Source organism: Papilio polytes, unplaced genomic scaffold, assembly GCF_000836215.1.
Source record: "Papilio polytes unplaced genomic scaffold, Ppol_1.0 DF821511.1, whole genome shotgun sequence".
NCBI classification, from domain to species: Eukaryota; Metazoa; Arthropoda; class Insecta; order Lepidoptera; family Papilionidae; genus Papilio; species Papilio polytes.
The window spans coordinates 2,299,306-2,323,694 of NW_013527693.1; the positions used below are offsets into that span (position 1 = coordinate 2,299,306).

The 24,389-nt window shown below is 31.2% G+C and overlaps 1 protein-coding gene across 5 annotated transcripts in view; it reads left to right on the forward strand.

The window, feature by feature from the left end:
• The window catches only part of LOC106108555, a 50,193-nt gene that overhangs the window by 20,326 nt on the left and 5,478 nt on the right, over nucleotides 1-24,389 (forward strand). The window lies entirely within an intron of this gene.

Here is a 24,389-nt window from a genome sequence, read left to right on the forward strand (position 1 = left end):
CCGGCAATATGGTGCAACTCACCCTAAACGTTTAAATGACGTCTGATAACATTTCCAAATCTGATAAAAATCTAATACGTAATTATGGGCCCATTAATGTTTCATTTGCCGTTTTTAACTGGTTTTATTTACCGTAACATAATACAATAATTAAATTATTTACGAATATAATCATTAGCAATGGAAAAATATTATCATTAGTTTTTAAGGTGACATTAATACAAAACGGAAAATCCAGCGTCATTGCAAGTTGCACAAAGAAAAAAATACGTGTTTTCTTGTACAAGGTGGTATAGGATAATAGAGAGATGTAGTGTTGTTTAATCTTTGATAAGGTAAATTGTCTCATGATCTTTGACTTCAGTATTCGTTTGTTTTTGCTGATAGTTTTATTGCGATGTTTTCATTAAACTTTGCTATTATTTGAATACATTGTTTAATGGAATTCGGAGGAATAAATAAGTGTTTTTGGTCCCATTGACGTATAGCATGTCTTATGATATTTAATTCTTTTTTATCGAATGCGTCTATTTGTCGAATGTAAAAGTTGTTAATTAAGAGCGATGTATTGAGAAAAAAATGGCGACCGACAAAATCCATTAATTGGACAATCAAAAGTCTAGCCGCGAGTTGTTTTGGCAAGGCGCTTGAGAGCAACGCTCTTCACTTTCTCCAATTATTTTTCACAAACTTGATTTGTTTATATTTGTTGTCATTATTTTAATGCAAATTAATATAATGATTACCTTATTTTGTAAAGTATTCTTTAGTAGCTTATCATAAATAACCTATGAAATTTTCTTTCAATTTGAACCAAAAATCCGCATCCTATGGCGACTGATTATATTATATTTTCTATGTAATTCAATAACTGATTTAAATGAACACTAAACCGATGAGTCGTAACATTGTTTACATAGAAAATTCTAATATTAAGTTACCCTCAACATGTATGGCTGTAATCGATACGGTGAAGCCAGACATAGGCAAAGAAAGGAGTTTTCTACGCAGTCTCTAACTTATAATTTTAATACGACACTAATAAATGTCATTACATTGTCTTTTTTAATTTAATAACCTATAAAGTAACCTAAGTAAATATTTTCCTTAAAGAGTCGTAGATTGGATATTGCATATACAGTTTTGTGGTCTTGGGGGTTATTAACGAAATAGGCGTATAAAACACATGTACCTTAAAAATATAGTTTGATACTGTTTAGTCACCTTTTAACTTTTACAGTTTTTAACTGTTTGACCGCCGTTGATTGATATAATTGTCGTCAATATTTCAGAATAAACATTTATCACCACTTCAGCTGTCGATAAAAGTACTTTATATTTTTTTTACGCAAAATCGTATTTCGCAAGACTTTGCATTATGTTTAAATGACCATAATTTGTCTAAAATCCACTAAAGTCATGGTATAAAAGCCTTAATGTGTATTTAACCTAAAATATTGAGACACTGTCAAAGTTTTTTATGGTATAACGTAATTTCCATCTTTGAAAAAAGAACGCTGATAAAAATATGTTTATTGTAGACTAGCTTTCGCCCGCGACTCCGTCTCGCGGATGTAAAAAAAACAAACGCAAGTAGCCTATGTGTTCTTCGAGACTGTCCTCTACATCTATGCCAAATTACATCGAAATCCGTTCAGCCGTTAAGGCTACAAACTTTGACAAACATCCATCCATCCGTCTAAACTTTCGCATTTCTAATATTAGTATAATGTATTTTGGAAAATCTCAGTTTTGTTGTGCTTTTACATGATGTTTCCTATATGTCATAGATTTCTGGTGTAGTTTACATACAAATAAATATCAAACTGTAAACTGCGATACAAAAGTCATAATAGATTGAATCATTCATAAATTATTACAACTTGGTTTCGTGTTGGTCAAATCCGTTGTAATTATAGAGAGCTGGTCACAGTCGACTTCGCCATTCGACATCGTTTCTTACAATCCATTCGTCGCGCCAACTGCGACCTGACGATTGAACCTTCTTAACTTTCAATTATAGGAAAACTAGCAGTGACCACTCAATCGATAAATGACAATGTTTTTAACAATACTGACAAGTGGCAATAAAATTCACAGTTTTCTTTGCTATAATTATAGCAATTGCATGCATTAGTGAAGTATTTTTAAATAGTTATTAACCACTAGCTTTCGCCCACGACGCCGTCCGAGTAGATTTAAAAAAAAAAGTAGCCTATGTGTTCTTACAGAGTATGCTCTACATCTATGCCAAAATTCATCGTGATCCGTTTAGTAGTTTAGGCTACATACTCTAACAAACATCCATCCAAACTTTCGCATTTATAATATAAGAAAGTAAGAATTAAGATTTTTTTCTATACGTAGCATCACCACACTTTACTTCAAGTAAAATTGATATCAAATTCTTTTAAATAATTAGTAAACAACGCCATAATTTCTTTTGTATTTATCATTTATATTTCATAGTAACAAATTATACTCTAGGATGCTTCTTTGTTGAAACTTCTTTCATAGATTTTCAATTCAGTACGACAAACAAGGAGAAAAACCTCAATTTTTCTAATTTCAGTCAAGTTTTATCTATTGTGCAATCGGAACTGTTTTACAATAATTATTTATAATGTTTTTATTGAGTGTCGTTTAGTGTGTAGGTGTTAAAGTTTTTGCTCCATTCTGTCTTTTATCGTTTTAAAATAATACAGGTAGTTCAGAAAAGCTCTAGTTAAAAGTAAATAACATTATTACGTTTTTTAATATGAAGATGGATTGAAGTGTATTAGTTTAAATAAGTCTTTTCTACATAAATACATAGCGGTGATATCTATACGGTATGTTTCTATTGCGACACTTACTTTACCTATATAAGAATTTAATCTACATAATGTGTAATTATTGTACCATTATCACTATCACAATAGCACTTCTAAATCAGAAAAGTTTCCGCAATAGATGTGACAATTAAACTTTATCAATATTAGTGCCATGACATCAGCACATACAATCTATTAGGAAAATAAGTCTTCGTTTGACAATTGAACTGTTGATCATTTTAATTTATGTAAGGAACCGGGCAATAAGACAGCTGTCAAATTTAACGACCCACACGGAACACATAACCGATATAGACTATAATTAAATTGATTTTTATACCTAGTGATCGGAAATGGTGTATAGAACGGAAGACTGTAACTTGTTTCCTACACTTCATGAACATCCTGTATGTACAGGTCTACATGAACACACGGTGACATCTATCTTTACTAATATTAATATCATAAATGCGAAAGTTTAGATGGATGAATGGATGGATGTTTATCAGAGTTTGTAGAATGAAGTTTAGTATAGATGTAGAGGATGGTCTGGAATAAAACATAAGCTACTTCCTTTTGTTTTTTTAATTCCACGCGGACGGATTCGCGGGCGAAAGCTACTAATATAATAATGAGTAAACAAACACTTTGTTAAGTAGGATTTCAGCAACCACAGTATATTTTTTGATCATTCCTTTTTTTTTTAATAAAAACCACTTCATTTAATTTAGGGGTTAAAAGTGAAAAAAAAATCATGCGAGAAAGTGACAATAGATACAAGCCAAGCAGCAAAGTCTGCCATGGTAACGGTAATCGGTAACCAACGGCAAAGGCCTTCGTTTGGAGTATTCGAATTTTCATATTTGCAAATGAAAGTTCAAAGAATGTAAATAATAAAATAAACTTTGTATAATGCGGATGATGCGCGGGACCAGCTAGCGTACAATAATCATGATCATGGTTACTATGTGTGACTACCGCCATACCAATCACAATTAACCTACGAGTTAACAAATCGCCGCTCATAATTGTTATAGCATACAATATGTATAGGTATCGCCTATGTGAATACTACAAAGATATATGTCGTATTACTACCAGCTAATTGAGCGTCGTACATCGCCTTGGAAGTCATGTGAGCCGATCATCGACCAAATTGATTTAATAGTGTTGGAAGACTACGGTCTCACTAATATTCTGTAAACGTACCGTAAGGTCCTGCTTGAATAATCATTTAGAGGTCAACAACACCAATCTGTTTGGGTCTAATATTCAGATCCTTTCATAAAAATAAAGCGCCTTTTTTTATTATATTTTTTATAAAACCTTGTATCAATTATTAAGGACACTACATAAATAATAGATACAATGAAAATAAAACAATGGAGCACTTTTACTTTCCATTGAGTTGAGAGAATAATTGTAAGAAAGGAAATAATCATGGCCACTTATTTCAACAGTTGCCGTTTCAATGCATCTGACCTAAGACCTTATTAAAAACAATAACCGTCAAATTGTACGGAATCAAGCTTAATAGCCGCGACGTCTTTTTAACTAGAATTAATATACTAGTAAAGTGATTTAGTAACTTTACGTGTAATCAACTTGATATTTTTAATGCAAAAAGATCGATCCCAAGACCGGTTGTAAGATTTATTCATTTATTGGTATTGATTGAAATTTCTGATCTAGATCTTCCTAATACGATCCTTAGATCGGTAAAATGTGATGCAAGATTAAAAAAAAAATAAAGCAAACTGAGAGTGAGATCGATCATTCGGCTCTTGATCCAGCTGTTAAGGAATCGACTAAATCTTTACTTTTTCTATGTTTATAACGTAAAACGGATATTTATCTCGCGCGGGAATCGTATACACAAACACTAGCGATTCAGCCGTAAATTAATCGCTAGGCTGGATGAACTAACAATTAAAAAAAAATCTTTCTGCTCCATTCAGAGAATACTTAAAGTATGTACATTTAAAATGAAAGTTTTAATGAAACAGTTTACAAAACATTTTTCTATTAAATGAGGGTTAATGAATAGAATGACCTTAAGTGACTGATAATAATGTACTTTGAATTAATTATCTTTGTCTCTTGAACATAATTACAGTAAACATTAGAATTCAATTTTAACAGTACAAGTCTGAATGTAAGTAAAATGTAATTTTTTCCATAGATAACATAAATATTATATTTAGTTGTAATAATCGTCTTAAAAAGTTTGTGCTGCCTAGATTTTGTCTACGATACTATTGTATTATATTTCTCTTTAGATTTCCCAATTCATGCAATATCCGTGTGAGTTTGAAAACCTAACAATTATTTTTACTCAACTTTTTCACGACAATTGTCAAACTGCAAGATCAAGATTTTATTCAATTGTTTTTCATACTTCTTACTATCTGAAGGATGTAATTAAATCGCACAATTGTTATAACATATTGCATTGCTTCACACAGGGGCGTCTGGTGTGTGGGTTGACGTTCACATCTCAGGGCCGCGAGACTATCACTGAATTGAGTACAAGTACTTGCACAAGTTCTAATAACACGAATTAAAAACGCCCAAGGAAATGAAGAGATCCAGACAACGTGACATATGCTGCCAGTAATAGAAAAAATATTCGAACAAATAAGATGTTCGAAATTCAAATGTGTTAGTAAAACGCTTCGAATGTCGTTTTTTTTCTGTAAATGAAACAAACATACCATTCTTTGTTGTCAGGAATATTATTTGTAAAAAGTTATTACCTACATGGAAAGTTAGCTAGAAAGTCTAATTTTTCTAGTTGCTAGATAAAACCTTACTATGTGAATGATTGATATAATGTCTAATTTTGACCCTGGAATAGTTTTTAATAAAATATGCATGAAAGAAAGTAACTAAGGAAGGAGGACGCTTACCTCTTCTTGTATAGTAATTTCTATCAGAACAAAAACTACGTTCACCTTCACTGCAAATTCGTCGATTGTTCTCAGTTCATTGTTACTTTGTGTCAAGCAATTTATTATTTCTTTTATGTTTTTTTTCTTTATTGTCTGAATATATTCACATCGTAATTTAATAATGATTTATATCCAAGATAAACATGATTTTTTATTTATTCCAGTAATGTATTAAACATTTGAATGATAAATAAATTGTAAAATAATGTTTTTGTTCATAGATGAAACTGCTTTATCTGTTAAAAACCACTTACGTAATGTTTTCATCGTTTTTATTATCTCCGTTCTTTTATACACTATCCTAAAATTACCGAGGTTAATGTATAAAAATCGAGATTTTTTTAAATCTTGACTTACAATTAGATCGGAAACAACAAATGTTGTTCCATTTTATGATTTGTAAAATAATGAAGCATCAGGTTCATTGGATATATGATAAGAAATGAAACAGTTTCTTTATACATTCAGATATAGGGAACATAGTGGGCCTATTGATGTCTTCTAGAAACGATCTATCATGATATCATAGACCATGATATTTATAAAATAGATAGATTATGTTAAAAATATAGCTTTTAAATTAACTATTTAAAAAAAACGAATACCTTATTTTTTCAAATAGTAAATTTTTGAAATTGAAAAAACAACAAAATAAAGAATGATGTCGAGCTACGCATAGCAACATAAAACAGTAATTTATAAAGTAATCTGTCCAAGTTGATCCTTTACTATCTCTGGCTGGTATAATTACGCATAATCAGTTGTCGGAGCAAAAGTCCTTAATCTTGAAATGCTTAAACAAATTAACTTGCTTATTACTCGTTTACTATCAAGGTTGACACAGAGAACAATTTGTCTGCAATATTAATTGGACTAGTTGTTAATTAAAACAAAATCAATCAGCCTAATTATACAAACTACTAGCTGTTGCTCGAGACTTTGCCTGCGTAAAAAATATAGCCTTACTCACACCTTTCTAATGGTAAATGAATTTTTAAAATCGGCCTAGTCGTTTTTACGTGAATCAAATCCATACAAAAATACAAATCATTCCTCTTTATAATTAGTATAGATGGAAAAAAACAATATCGAATCACTATCTGATAATGCTTAAATAGCAAAGTAACCAAAGCCCATAATCATCTCCAATAAGTTAAAAGGTGCGTCCATTACAGATTTCCCTACCCCTTCTAACCGTTTTTTTTAGAAAAAGGTTCATGAGGTTAGAGGAGTAACATCAACCTATACCCGTAATAAAAACTTAACTAGGATTAGTATTAAAATTTTCAGACGATGTTTTTAAACCTGATAAAATGTTTACATCGAATATTCTGGAAAAGGACGTCTTTTCCTTTTCAGTGTAGCAATTTATATATTGTCTGATAACGCTATCTCGTTACTCGAAGAACTGGTTTACGTGCTTGGAAAACGATTAAATACGTATTCATTAATGCGAATTCTAATGAAATAAAAAATGTATTATGTTATTGTAACAGAATTATGATGTCCAAAAAATGCAATCTGTCATTGTTAGATATTGAGTTTGTTGAAAGGTAAGGTTGTAAACCACAGCCGAAACAAAATGCTATCTCTGTCTTTTGAAACGAGAACGATAAGGACATAATATGCAATATTACATAAAGCTACTAAATATTAACATTTTATTAGGATATTTTCCTAGTAGTTAAATCTATTCTCACAACTGGCTTGTAACTCGGGTTCAGCTGTAGTTTTATATCGTGTCTAATGGCAGGTGTTTCAGTTTCTATACCGTATCGTTAGCGTATACATATTTAAATGACATCAATAAATCGTGCTGCCAAGAGAAGCTTTCAACGGGGGTTAATTGCCCTTCAACGACCTTTCAGGGTGGAACGCACGAAGGGACATGATACAGAGTAATAAAAGCATACGTTTCAAATTTAGCCGTAAACCTTGTAAAAAATCTTTCACAAGTATTTTCATAAGTAGTGTTACAAATATGCTTTAAAAGCTCTCCATAATTTAAAACAAATCGAATTTTCTTGCAATATTCATCTAGTACTAGAGAGCTTATTCATATTTTTACTGATATTATAAATGCGAAAGTTTAGATGGATGTTGGTTGTAGTTTGAAGCCTAAACGGCTAAACGAATTTTTGGTATACATTTAGAGGATAGTCTGGAAGAACACAGAGGCTACCTATCTCTTATTTTTTTTAATTCTACGCAGAAGGAGTCGCGGACGAAAGCTAGTTGTTGATTTAAAATTAAGGTAATATGTGTTTCCTTTAATTTGATTTTGTTCATGTTAAACTATATTGGATTTCTTCGTATATTTTTAATTATATTATTTGACCTTACAGACGGACAGGTTTTATCCAACGATTCTTGGCGTATACGTTTTAAACTTGTTTGGTTTGATGATGTCACATAAGAATATAAGGAAACATGTTGTTTATTTTGTCTATGTATTCCGCGTTAATTATACTTTAGTGATTTATCGATAGGAATAGATATTGACAGGAAATTACTTTGTTTTCAGTAAAATCACTTTAAAATAACGTTAACCTTTTAATTAAGTTTTCACAGTGTTCTTCGGGGATTGTTTTTAATTTTTTCTTATCAAATTATTGCTTTCAAATAAGACCTCTAGTTACATTTATTATATTTTCTTCTGTCTTATAAATCCACATTTTTAAAAAGCATTTCAAAAAGACGATGAATATGAATGAATACATTCTTCTTGAAATGTGAGGAGTATTAGCGATCGTAGATTGTCAGATTATTATTAGTATACTAGCTTTTGATTGCGACTTCGCCCGCGTGTATTTAAAAATAATAAAAACATAGCTTATGTTACTCACTGATAACGTAGCTTTTTAACGAAGATAGAGGTTTGGAAATCAGTCCAGTAGTTTTTGAGTTATTTCAACACATACAAAAATGCAAATCTTTCCTCTTTATAATATTTGTTATTAGTATATTGAGATACATACAAGAATAATTTGCGTGTTATAGATATAGACTCCGAATAATAAAATTACTTGATATTTAAAAAAAAAAACATTAATGTACTAAAAAAATTATACTCATTAATAAAATAAAATGTTATGTAAATAAATCCTTACAAATAATCGTTAAAAAGGTTAAAAGGTGAAATAAACTTATAAATCGTGGAATGTTTTCGTAAATCGTTTTTATAGTAGGTTCAATCCGCCTCCTTTGGGAGTAATATGTGTGTGCTAATTGAAGTATTTGTTTCAAGCTACATTTATCATTTTAAACATAACCTTTTGACAGATCCAAACACGGTATTTTGTTTCGAAAAGAACTTAGATTTAATATTATAACTAAAAAACTAGTATTTAAGTGATTTGTACTTAAGTGTGATTTAATTTTCAAAATTTCATGTATCTAAAACTACCGATTATTTGTATAGGATATATATAATCTACATTTACATAATCATGTTAAAACATATATCACATTTTTTTTATTAAAATTGTCGCAAAGTGCACATTTGCAACTTTGGAACATGTACTTTGTAAGTAAAGACATTTGTTCCTCCTTCTCAATGTGTGTCCTGGGACATATAGGGTTAGGGCTACTATTACTTAACTTTTGTAACATGAAGTTATACTATGACTATTATATTACATTTACGACTTAACTACATCCTGGAAATACACCCCCCATACACTCTGAAAGTAATTTTAAGTTAATTCTGTGTAATTTACAATAGTTTGCGTAACTTATAATATAACATATTAAAACCGCGACTCCGTTCGCTTGAAATTAAAAAAATAACAAAAGCCAGTAGAGTAGCCTATTTATTCTTTTAGACAATCCTCTACATCTATGCCAAATTTCATCGAGATCCGTTCAGCATTTAGGCTACAAACTAAAATTACTTAAAAATTTAAAATTAGTAAGATTACGTATAAACTACACTAAAATGTGTTCATTTTACAATTGTATTTACATACTACATACGGTATACTACATACATACGTATATACGTATATACATATATACCGTTAAAAACTTTTAAGTCTCGAATTCATGGTTGTGAAGCAAATTTAACTTTTATTTACTCTTATTTTGTCTGAGACATGTCTATTGTACGCGTATCATCTCAATAGGGGAGGACCCTTTTAGGGTGAGTTTGTACAAAAACATTGACCCCGGTTGAGGAAGACGAGTTTTATACAAACAGAAACGAGGCCACGCGAGGTGGATATAATACGTCGCTAAAAGTCCATTACTGCTTATTATAAATGTAATGAAAAAATGGACTCTATTTTTTGTTTTTCATTATACACCTGCAATGTTTTTGTTGAAATTTTACCGTGAATGGACTGTTACAATATTATATATTTTATTAAATTAATTTGATTTTTGTGCATAAAATAAAATACTTTTTTCATTTTTATTATGTGCAAAGTTTTGAATTGTAGAAATCGGAGTTTTCGAATGAAATTGATTTGCGAAATTAACGATGTCAACGGTTTTTATACTTTTACTGTTGGACTGCGAAATTAAAACTTTCATTTCAAAAAGCGCGCGTTTGTTTAAGCGCCGCTTGTCTATGTACTGATTTCAAATCACGTGGTCGTGGGTTCTTATCATTTGATTATTCTTGTAAACCATTTATAGATAAAGCCTAGAGCTGGTATGGTAATGGTAAAAAAAGTGTTAGTATATTATAAAAAAATCTGCTAATACTGTTCAAAAAAAAGGAAGAGAATACGACATCTATCTATGTTGAAACTTATGTATACGTAGCACTTTCATAGTGTCTTCATAAAGTTTATTACAGGTAATTCGGAATAAAAGGTATCTGCGTTTGAACATGCCACGTAACATTCATTTCTTGTTATAATGAATTTTCCTCAACACGGGCTTATTGGTTTATAAGTTTTACAATACAATGTTGAGGAAAATATTTTATTGCATACAATTTCCCTATGAATTTACGAGTGTGGTGCATAAAAATTCCAGGTTTAGATTAAACCCCTGAACAATTTTTTCATTCACACTAATGCTGTAAGTTCGGACGGATGGATTTTTATTACCACCTATTTCCAGACGGATTCAAATGAAATATGCCATCGATTTAGAACATAGTCTTCAAAACATATATGCAATCTAAGTTATTTCTGTAAATACGAATACGAAGTCGTGGGCAACAGCTAGTAATGTTTCAATTTATCCTCCCCTTACTAAATATAATGAAGTAAGTAGGATCATTGTGATTTATGACATTAATAAATTAGCATCAATAGCCTAATGGTTTGGGGTACGGACTACCGATCTTACGGTCTAGGGTTCGAATCCTGCCATTCGACTATTGTGAATCATATCCTAGCACAAGCCTAGAGCTTAGTTGGAATGGTTAAAGAAAATAATAGCAAATTAACAAAAATCTACTAACATTTTAATATGAAAAAAAAAAACTAATACGACAGGGGTGTTGAGCTTTTCATCGCTACACATACGGGCTAAATTCGATATACATTTTTGTAACATAATACTTGAAAATTTGAAAATTTATCACATAAATTGTATTGTCCTCAACTGTCATTTGCACTCAGAGTCAAAGGAAAGGTTGAAACGGTTATAAACAGTTCCTGAATATACATTTCGGAAGTTGTAATCATACATTCATACACTGGGATTAGGAAATATCTTAAGTTTTGCGATCATGAAGCCTATAAGTATGCGAATTGATGTCGGTTGTATAAACATGCCTGTGCAATGTGTTTACATTTCTACGTTTAAGAAAACTTATTTTAGTAACTGTGTTAAGGTTAAAAATTAACAACTCATTCATTTCGTCCTTGAAACTATCCAAAATTTACATCATTTATATAAAGAAAAAGACTCAATGTTGAACGGAACAGAAATTATAATTAAAAACAATAAATTATAATATGATTTAAGGCATATACATGGCATACATTGTGGTTTTTTACGCTTATTTTGGGTACACTTTTAAAAAATATTTAATCCTTTTCGATTCCTTCGAGTATTTCTTAATGACTTTTTTACTTTTGTATCTCTAACAAAGGAGTAGTCATTGTTGTAATTTTACTTTCATCCTTTGTACCACATCTTCACACTTTCACTTCCATACTGATTTAGATATGGCATCGCAGTTTACAGCAATGCCATATTAAACACTTAAGTTAATTTAAAGTCAGATTCATTATGAACAATAATTATGTTTTTACCAAGTATGCACTCCGTTACATCTTATTCTATTTTTTTCAAGCTGACCACTTTATATTTAATTTGAATTTTCATTAAAATTTTTAATTAAACATCAAAAGGGGATTAACCGATTATAACGTTGTTTTTAACTGTAAAAACTAACATTCTAATTTTTTTTTATAATATAAGGTGACAAACGAGCAAGCGGCCACCTGAATCCACAGAAATGGAAAGCGACCGCTGCCCATAAACATCCGCAATTGCAGATGAGTTGCCTATCCTTATTTGACGGAGGAGGAGACGCACATAAAGAGGACATTTCCCCTTCCTATGCATCTCCTCTACCATCAAATCCACTTTTCCTTACTATCCTTTCCTCTTAAGAAAAATGGTGGAAAGGGAAAGGGACTAAAATTAGGCCTCCTAAATTAGGTTATAGTAATTTTACAAGAAAATAGCAATCATGATTTGTCGTCATTAATATCTAGATTATTTTAAATGGAACGTTGGAAAGGAAAATGAATAAACGTCGATGGATTAGTCTAGTTTTTGTATGCATTTTTAATACAATAGGCTATTGATCGACCTGACCCCATAGTACGGATGACAGAGTCCACCAATAGTGTACGGAGACTAACGATTTTATGTCATACTATCATTTGTGGCACGTTGTCTAGTAAATTAATTGTTTAGTGGTTTAACATAATAACTACCCTATGGATAGATTAACGGATTTTCGATCTTTTTAATGGGGCAGGGAAATTGTTTTCAATGTAGAAAACATACAAGTTCTATGTCCATAAGATTTATGAATTTTACTACGCTATACAGTGGCTCAGAATATATTTAAAATATAAACAACCAACTGTTGCTCGCGACTTAGCCCGCTTGAAATTGATAAACAAACTTAGTAGTCTATGTGTTCTTTATTCTACATATATGCCACATTTCAGTAAGATTAGTTGAGCTGGTTACAGTGCAAATACGAGAACATTGTCCGGATATTTATAAACAGATCGTTGTGATTTTGACTAAATATAATTAGACGTTTATTGCAAGGGGTACGTCACGGGCAATAATAGTGTGACCCAAATGTCAACTGACGATATACCCCGGTATAGATGTGAAGTCATTAACACCGCTCGGAATAGCTCGGCCGTGCAAGGTGTGCTTATTAGCGGCATTTACACCACGCGGAAGTTTAGCGAACTAATACTATTATTAATCGTAATCAATGCTCATGTCACAACAAAGAATCACGTATACAACGACGCAAATTCCCCGCGACGACAGATAATACGCGTTTCGCATAAAATATTATCGACAATTTATTTTTAAATTTGTGTTTCGTTGTTTACAGAGAAAACGTTTTGATTGTCTTGATTGTATTCAGTCTGTCGAACTTAAAGACATTTAATTGTTACTTAAACAGTCATTTAGTGAATATTATCTGATTTTGGAGTGACAAAAAATACATATGTAATGAGAGTTTGTGACATCTTAGACACTGTATAATCATTAAGCAAATTTTGCCAGACGCTCATTTGGTTTTTCCCGCGTTTGACCTATACACTCTTTATTCAGTTAGCTATGTCTAGCTTAGTACAGGAAGTTTAGTTAATATCTACGTGTTGCTGAGTTAGGTTTTAAGCGAAGTCGGATCCCCTCAAGTATTCAGTCCCAAATAAAAGTCGAACTACTTTATGTGATTTATTCTACTTATGAATGGAAACGCTGGTTGCTCTGTTTTCAAACTAGAATGTTAACGTTCTGAACGATAGATGTCGCTGCTTTTAGAAAAGCGGCACTGAAATGTTGGTAAACTTTACATTATGTATTTAAGTTTAAAAATAACACAGACTAATTATGACGAGTTACCGAAAGGGTTTTTACACGTAGTTCGGTGTACATAAAGAAAAAACCAATGGTTCTGCCAAGACCTTGTAAAACAGAACGTGACCTTGTAAAAACGTTATAAAAATAATATTTCTTTTTCTTTGCAGGTAAGACCTAAAAACGATGACAATTTGGTACAAGACAACTGGTTTGACGATCCGAAATGACTATGGTTTGAAAGCTAAATTAAATTTTTAATTTAAAAATAACATTTTTCATAGTCATTGAAAAAAATTTTTTGTTAACTTCGAAATCTGTACAATATACGGATCATTAAGATCTCAAAGTGCGAACTCAATTTTCACGCACTAAAAAAAATAATTTAATAAATACGTTAAGAAGTACAATCATCTGCATAAATATGTTTTCGCCATAAATCTTCTGAAACTTGTAATTGTGTTTAAAAAAATTGTACACCCGTATGCATGCCTTCGACCATTAATTATGCTATTGCGACTACTTTCATAAATATTTTTAAAACCGAAGGTGTATAACAAGTTTGTAAAGTTTTGTAAATAAATACATATTTAATGCAGCTAACTGTACATGATAAGCCACAAGAATTCTATATCCCACCGCTGTGTAACATATCACATTGAAACGTGTGTTAATACAAAGATTTGCTCTAGGTCAATTCCCTCTTGCGGTTTTATATTCTATATAGATTATAGATTATATTTGCTATACTATTGTATTGGTTTAATAATAATACTATGTTATTATAGACGTACCATTTGGTATATATTAATTTAGTGAAATAATATTTTACATTTACTTTTTCCATTAACTTAGTAGTATTTAAAAAAATCACTCGATCTATTCTAAATTTTTCTTTTAATTCAATCGGAAGAAATTCAATACTTAAACGTGGGTATGATAACAATACCGTGATTTTTTATAAGATTCAACTTTGGGCGTCAAGGTTATAACAGCTTTTGACAGATAAACGAACTTGTAATACGCAGTAAAGTATTTTTTTTTACTAAGATACTTTATATTTACTAAGATTGGTAACTTAATACTGTATATTGTATAACAATCAATAAATATTTGGTATTTTATAAAAAAAAAAACAGATTACGATTGTGCATACAAACTAGCGCCATCTGTTAGGTGCATTTTAAAACGAATTAATTTATAAACATTCTCCTGCTGTAGTAACTGACGAATAAAATTAATATAGCAAAATACTAATAAAATGCATTTTTATAATCAAATGTAAATATTTCTCTAGCATCGATAAATGACTACATTTGAAGCTATTAGTGATAAACACGTAATACATCGACGTCTATTATGTAAAAAATTAAAAAGTGTATTGTAAGAAAAACTGAATCGATCGGTCGCGGCTACGGATAAAAAGGTAATAAAACCACGTAAATTGTACAACGATTAGTCTTGCATATAAATAGAAATACTACTATAACGAAATTACCGAAGTTTGCGTCAAGAAATACGTATTTGAAAGTTAACATACAGTAGAATCAAAGCGTAACTGACGAAGAAATTTTGACGTATGTACTAGTTTACATGGTGAAGTTAATTCATTTAATCGCAACTTTGGGTCATGGGCTTACCATATATTTTTTTAATTGGCTTCAATATTTAATTATAGTTACTTTAATATACAATGTAATCTTAGAGAACTAAATACACACGTGTGACACATTGTTTCCATAATCTAGATCTTTTCTTGGAAGAACCCAACCCCTGATAGTCTAATATATCTGAACGATGTCGGAAGATTTACTAGTTTATAGTATTTCTACCCGTGTGTTTTTATTATAATATAAGGTGGCAAACGAGCAAGCGGCCACCTGAATCCACCGAAATGGAAAGTGACTTCCCATAAACATCCGCAATTGCAGATGCGTTGCCTACCCTTAATTGATGGAGGTGGAGACGCGCATAAAGAGGACATTACCCCTTCCTTTGCGTCTCCTCCACCGTCAAATCCACTTTCCTTCTCATCCCTTCCTCTTAAGAAAAGGGTACAAAGGGAAAGGGACTAAAATTAGGCCTCCGGGACCACACTCATCAGACGAAACGCGGAATTTCTTGCACTTCACGCCTGTCTTCTGTGTGGTCGTGGTATTACAAAGGCGTGGCGACCCATTTCTGCAAAGATGTTAAAGCGGGCTCTACCACTGTTGCTTAACGTAACTTAGAAACACTTACAATTGATCACTTTATAAAAAGACACTTTATTGAAAGTGAAGTATGGCGATAAAGCGAGCACTAACAGATATTGGCACTGATATACGTGACTCGGCACACGATAGCTCGTTATTCGCTGTGACTGCGGCAGACATATTCCCACACAAGGATTTATTCAACTCAATTACATGAACTCGTGTAATTGACTTACAAGGAACTTTATATGATTATTATAAAGATTTCCTCATGATGATTGAGTTTAAAATGCAGTACATCAGATATCCATAGTCCTTACGGTTACGAAGTTTTAACCGGTTAAGTTAGAATTAAAGTTAAGCTAAAAATATCAATTCTTAAATAACTTTTTCGGGTGATTACAAGGCTTGTGTCATGAAAAATATAAAAGAAATCGTTAAATAAGAAAACATTAGTCACATCTGTTTATAATCTCAGGTAGTATCTGTATGAAAATATTAAAATGACGAAATATGTTGCAATACGTAACGATTAAAAACAAATAACCATGAAACTGGTTAAAGATACAAAGTTATAAATAATTCTATAATTTTCAAATCCCATGGTACCTCTAATGTCCGCTTCACAGTTGTACTGTTCAGTTAAAGTTTTGCCTACACACGCAAATTTAACTGAAAAGTTCGATTGACCAGTTTAATCTGAGCGTCTGTAACGGGCTTAGGTTATTGACTAGGAATGTAGCTAAATGCCGTTAACGAATAATCCACTTGTGTAGGAGCAACGAACTGATCTTGTTTGCGGGAAGCCCGGAACTACCCACGACTTCTGTCAGCCTGGTACACATTACATATATCCACTGTTTTCCTTTATCTTGTTAAAGCACTAAAATGCTAATGATTCCATCATTCCGGTATATTGTTAATACAGTTTTTTAGAAATCTTTTTGAGGAAAACATACACTAGAGAAACGTTAGTTCCCACCTGCCTTCACTTGGTAATCAACATAAAATGTAATTCTCAAGGTCCGAGCAAAGCTTGCGTGCTGAAAACATTGACCTTATATAACTTGGATTTTATACAACATTCCCATTCCACGAATCATCAAGTTTTCGGCCAGTCTGGTCGTAGTTTTCACCTCGTTAAGTTCTCGCATTAACGGCAAGGGAAGACAATAAGTTTAAATTCAACTTCAAAAAATCTTTAAATAGCTTGAGATAGGTTTCTGAAATCAGAGATTCTATCACAAAACGTAACATCCACAGGGTGAGATTTATTGATGTACTTTACCCGGAAGGGGCACTGTAAAATTATATACAAATTTTATCGACAACGTTACGAAAGTGTTTTCACTGATATTCGTAATAAATCCTCTGGTATAAATCAAAGGAAAGTGATAAACGTGCAGTCCAATATACGTCACTTGACGTCACCAAACCGGTATGTCATTAGTTGCACACCTCTTTAAATAATTACAAACCGAACTCGGCGAGCCATACGTATACCACACGGCTCCAAAGCCGCACGACGTGTTATCACAAATTAACCGATAGCTCGAGTGTGTGTGACGTCACAGTTAAATAATTAAACCCTTATCATATCGGGGATTCTGTTGTATCGCTCAGTGCTTTCAAGTTCGTTGTATTGTGTCAGTTGCTTTGGATACTGTTAAACAAAATTACAGGTAACTTTTTTAATTTAATTTGATACTGTTTTATACTTTTGTTTTTTTTTTATTGTTGTTAATCTATAACCCATGTCTATGTAGTATTTATTTGTATTTTATTAATCTTATGCGCTGAAACAGTTCATGTTTTTGAACAATAAAATATAAGGAAGGTTTTTATATATAACCGTTTGAATGTGGAAGTAAATTAATAAAATTAAATTACCTGGAATGGTGACAAGAAGTATTACTGAAGAATTAAATTTGACTAATATTTTTACGAAAAAAAGCAAACAATTAAATATGTACACAAAGGACACACTTTTAAATAAAAAATATTAGACTATGTTCAAGTCCCTGTTGAATCTTTTTTATTTTGAAAGATTTTTTATTACATTACTCACGGATATCACTGTAAGACTCACTACATAGAAATCAATGACATATTTTATCGTTTTACGGTACATTTTATTAGTACACTTCTATTGTTGTTCGTTCTACGACGTTCCTGTTTACATTAAAATGTATCTAGTAATTAAAACTTATGACATTAATTAATATATTTAAGTTGAGACGTCAACCTCGATAAGGGTATTCCCCCTACCTCTGAGGGCAGGGAGTTCATCTGTGTACCGCTATGAATTTATTATTGTTTAATATAATATTAACGGGTATGTTTTCAATGATTACTCTAAAATTTAAATGAGCAAATCTCAAAGTTTCGTTTTTTAAAATATAGATGGCGTTTTTATCAATTATTTTTTTTATGATGATCTCGAGCCTCGCTTTTTCCTTACTTGAAGTCGATAATGCGTTACTAAAAGAGTCGCTTAGTGTATTAACTTTACAACCGACAGAAGGACAAATCTAATACAAATTTTCACGAAGATGCTATTAATATTTTCTCGCAAATTTTATTACCTGACCACCGATATTTTCTCCGTTTTAAAGCCAACATTTTTTATTATGAATCATAATGAAGTAACCAAAAACAGTCCTAATGGAACTTATATTCAGTGGAATACTCCGATTACTCCAAACGGGTTGTAACGTACATATTTCGCTTTAGTTAAAATTGAGGATGTTTTCAATGGAGTTCAAAAAAATCTTGTCCTAACAGGTTCCGATCTGCTCTTGAGGAAAACCCCGCTACAACTCGCATACCTGTATTACAACATACCATTCATCTATAAATTTTCCTTTTTACATCTCAGAATCACTTCATCCTTAAACATCCGTTACAAAAATCTGTATGATTCATCGTATATTCTGATAACGGGTAATTATATGTCATTTCGTGGTAATTCTAAAGACAAGAAAACGTATACCTACATTCATTCTAAACGAACGTCCTTTTCTCAGAAGCTTACGTCATATCGTATAACGATAAACAATAATACGAAATAATTAGAAACCTATTATAGTTTAAATAGATATAACTTCTTGAAAATAAAAAGTAACCATTACAAACGGCTTTTTTATTAACAACAATAAAATCCTTACAGAATAAGTCCAACATTGTTCTAAATTTATATAAATTATAACTTAAAGTTATAAAATATTATCGGAAATACGAAAAATTAAACAATGTAAGGACTACAAATAAATCATCTATACAGTATGATTTAAGTCACTATGTCAGACTTTTATTCGAGAAATACATATGCGTCACCCTTAGCTTACTTCTCAAAAGTAAAGGGCATTGACTTCTCAATTAATACGTAGAATACTACCTCCTCCAATATATCTCAGCTAAGTCGACTTGTTGATAGGTGTGATATTAGAAACTGCCAATCTAGTTCATTTTTAGCATTTCACGTGTTTTTTGTTTAAACATCATGTAAATTGAAAGATAAACTTCTACATATTTAGAGCAACCTGTAATGTTTATAGAATCGATAAAAATGTCCGTCATATTTTTATTATTGTGACTATTTGATAGATGGCGCTTTAATAAAAACATGTTAAATTAGAAAAAACAACAATCGATATATAATATAATCTGCTTACTAACTTGTACCACGAAAATAAGTTATAACTTAACGCAGCTGCGATTGATATGCAACACAACAATGAATAACATAAAAAAAATAACGATAACACGATTACAATTGAAGTAAAGAGTCACGCGACTTGGTACGACTTGAAGTAGCGATAAAGCACGGAAGAAAGCACTGAACGTGGCCGCCGATACCTTCAACTTTTTTAAAGCCTTGAACTTTATCAACGGTCAACACCTTGAATGTGTTATACTACCAACATTCTTATATATTATTATTATTCCTGTACTAGCTTTCGCCCGCAACTCCGTCCCCGTGGAATTAAAAAAAAAACAAAAGTGATTAGTCAATGTGTTCTTCCAGACTATCCTCTACGTATATGCCAAATTTCATTGAGATCCGTTCTGCTGTTTAGGCTACTGAACTAACTCTAACAAACATCCATCCATCCATCTAAACTTTCGCATTTATGATATTAGACTTATTAATTCGAAAAATATATTGTTTCTATAAATCGTCATTTTGCTCTAACATTCTTTAAGATAACCGGAAAGTTGTACATTTTGAATAGAAAAAACATTTTCCTTGTAGCTTCGAATCGTCTACACGCTATTTAATGAATTTAGATATTTATATGCAGATCTAAAGGTGTTGTTGAGAGGTCGAGGTTCTTTTAAAAAAAACTAACAGCAACATTTTCATTTTATTTAGATACTAGCTGTTCCCGTGCGACTTCATCCGCATGAAATTATGAAAATTTTATTTCATTGTTTACATGTGTCAAATTATCAATTACAAATGACATAATATGATGACAACCTTGCTTCATTGATGTTGGCAGCAACTTATGGTCTCTTTCCCATATTAGGGTTTTTATGCAAAATGTTTACCCCCTAAGTTTAATGGCCTTAAAATATATAGCCTAAAGCGTGACGCAAGTGTAGGGCTTTTTATTAAAAAAATAGTTATTCAAAAATATGCTGTAATTGCTGAGATCTTAGGTAACAAAGAAGTGTGTGTTTACGCTTTATTATAATAGTATAGATTGACGATAACAAAAGCCTTAGAAATGTACAATGTGGCTCGGGAGGGCCAGGTCTGTGTTAATTGGAAATCCAAAGTTTCTCCCTAACCATTTAATTGAAGTACTAAACAGGACTAGAATTATAACTACATCTATACTAATATTATGAAGAGGAAAGATTTGTATTTTTGTGTATATCGAAATAACTCAAACTACCAGGCCGATTTCAAAAATTCTTTCAGCATTAAAAAGCTACGTTATCTGTGAGTAACATAGGCTATGATTTTTTATTAAATTTGATGCGAGCTAAGTCATGAACTACGGCTAGTAATTACATTTGGATTGGACATGAATTCAATTTTTTATTAAATTATTGTAGTTACTTCTTTTTATTTTTGTATAATTACGTTCTCAACCACTGGGAAAATCCTCATGAAAATTAAGTAATAATAAGCGATAATTTGCATTATTTATTCGTTAAAAATAACTATGCAAATGTTTTTCAGTTCGCTTCAACCACACGCGTTGCTAATCTATTAATACATTTTATCAGATTGCTTTACAAATAAACTTAACAGAATCAAACGTGATTTTCTTCTTAAGTAAAACGTACAATAATTCACATACACGTGCTAATTTACAGGATAACTACACAAATATTTAAGAATCGTATCAGATCCTTCTAGTAACAATATTGATTTAAAAATAGAACACTATTTTTGCTATGTCATCTTTAAATATCTTTCCAAGACTTTTGTTTGTTAGTGTTATTAGTTCTTATATATTTTACGAGTACATAATTGGACAGATATAGCAACACCTATATACCTATAAGTAATTATAATTATCATAGAATTATAGGTACTAAACAAGTATTGAATAATTAAGGAAGCTTATTTATTTATTCTCGCTAATCTATGTAGATTAAAAAAGAACAATAAACAATTAAAATAAGTAATAAAACCTTCGTCGATGATTGATATTCGATTAATTTTTATTATCAATATTTTTGCATTGATTACTAGTCAATTACTTAATGATTTCAATGTAATTATGCAAAATGCGAGTAACCGGTAAAAGTGGTATCAAATTATACTTCGTACATTGGAAAATATTTTTTTAAGGTGGCGCTGTGCCGCCCCCTCCTTTATATATTGATTTATTTTATTAAATCCGGTAACACGCACAAATTAAATTAACATAAAAATCAAGTAAGATCAGTATTGATTGATATTTATAAATGTCTTAGAAAAAGAAAAGACATGTTTTACATAAACTGAAAAAATTAATCAAGTATCAAAATGTTTACGACCAGTAAACTTCGAGGCAGGATTTTTTTGGAAGATTAATTTACTTAAAACTGAGTAAACATAATGATTTATAATCTGTTTTGTAGATTATGTTGATGATCTTAGTGTTGTTTATAATAAATACATTTTGGTTAACCTTAGAATCAAAATTGAAACCTTGATGTGCTAAAATGCTGCCGCTGGGAACGCTCAATGGATATTGCGAAGGTTGTTTTGCTAATAACATATTGTTTCCGGAATATGAGGCCAAATAATCAATATGAAATGAGTCGTTGGTCAACTCAACTTATACCCACGATACAGCAGTCTATCTTTAATCCAATTCTTAATGCGGCAAGAGATTGGGTTTCATGCGTCCTTGTATATCAGGAAATCAGACTTCTAGAAGGTTTTGAGAAGCAAATGAACTGTCTTGTGGAGTACATGGTTGGCTGATTTTAAAAGTATCATTCAATTCTTAGTCTTATAGAGAGTATAATAGAGGTCAGGTTATCATTAACAAATGCCAAAGTCTTAGTTGAAAGTAACATTATTTAATACGTCAAAACATATTCAAAGATAGTCACGGTGATGGGTCAAGCAACCGGTACATCTTCCGGTGGATACGACTCCGGCGCATCTAATAACGACCATACGGCCTATCCCCACTAATTGCTACAATTCTATTGTTCAAATTTAGAACCCGTATCAAACACAATGGTTAAACTGTACGAGTATTACACTTGAAGCCAGCGTGAACAAGTAATGCATATTTAAATACACTTACAAATCCCATTTTGAGGGACCTTAGTCAGTTATGGTCTGTTACGGATCAATTTGTACTTTTTGCGTAACTTAAACGTGCAAATGATGTAATATTATAAACCAAGTCACGGACAAATGTATTGTTTGTAAGGACAGACAAAACAGATTAAAAAAACTAATGACAAAAATTTTTTTGCCGCGTCCATAAATACATATCGGAATGAATGCGTTTTATTTTTATTTGATTTCAAGGTTGCTAGTAATGCTGTTAATGTATTAGTAATTCTATTAGCTAATCCAGCTAGCACTAGATATTACCTTTACCATAGTACGCTCCAGATTGGAATATAAATTTTAAATATTACATAATGCTCGGTATTACATTTTATTACCAAGCATTATATTTATTAAAACTTTAATTACAAAAACTTGTACAATTAATTTGTAAGATTAAAATACCACAAATAATTATTTTCTAGCAGGAAAACTTAAATGAATTACCATTTATAATTACTTTATGTTACTTGTTTTAAATCAAGACTCATTTTTGACCGAGGTAAAATACTAAAATTATGACTTTAAGTTATCCAGTAGGTGGCGCATTGTTGTTATATAAACTACATTAAAAATGGTACCATTATTAGGACATAGCATTCCATATATACTTTCTTAGTGTAAACTGTCATTAAATCTAATTTAAGGCACACCCTTAAACAAATGGACAGCCGCAGTTAATCTCTTTCATAAAGCTTACTGATACGGTGGTAGATTCATGAATATTCTATCCCATGGCATGGGAATTTAATAATCATTTATGTATGCTCCGATTCATATTACACTTTATTGAAAAAGAATGTTTTCCTTGACGCTGTTAACTTTTGTTATACACAAATGAGCAGTTAATGTTCGTCCTTGGGAACACCAATCGATTGTTAATGAAGGGCCACGTCAACATCGTTCAATAAAATTGCCAGAGGTAACATTATATTGATACGTATAATGAATTGTTTTTCCACAATTTGCTTATGGTATAGTCCGAAAATTAATAACGCGTTAGTGTTTGTGCGACTGAGAACAGGGTAGTTGGTCTTGGCAGGTTCGTATACCCATTTTTGATGTGAGATATAATTTGATTTTTATACTTTACTGGATTTAGTTAATAAATGTAATGCATTTACTTATGCTTGTGATAGTTTACAATAATCCTGTTTTTTTATTCCTATAGAAAGTAATTTTTAAATTGCGTGCAATTTCAGGAAAATGAACGCGACAGAAACAAGTATTTTTTACGGTATTATTTAATTCGTTAAAATTGAAACAGCAACGGTTATCAAATCGACTATGCACTTGAATAATTAATTTTATTTTATCAAGTATTACGAAACGACAAACATTTGTTCAAGTGGATTGTGGTATCAGAACAAACAACACGTGACATTGAAAGCATTTTATTGTCAATGTATTCAATACAGAGTATACATTATTCTAACATATTGATAATATTTTACGCAGCTTTAATAAAGTAAAGAGTAAAGGCATAGTATGTATTCATAGATAATACTTACAAATATGTAAATTATGCTCAAAAAGTAACTTTTCAACGATAGATATCCATATTATGATTTCTATTTCCGTAAACAAAGAGTTTTTGTGTACATCA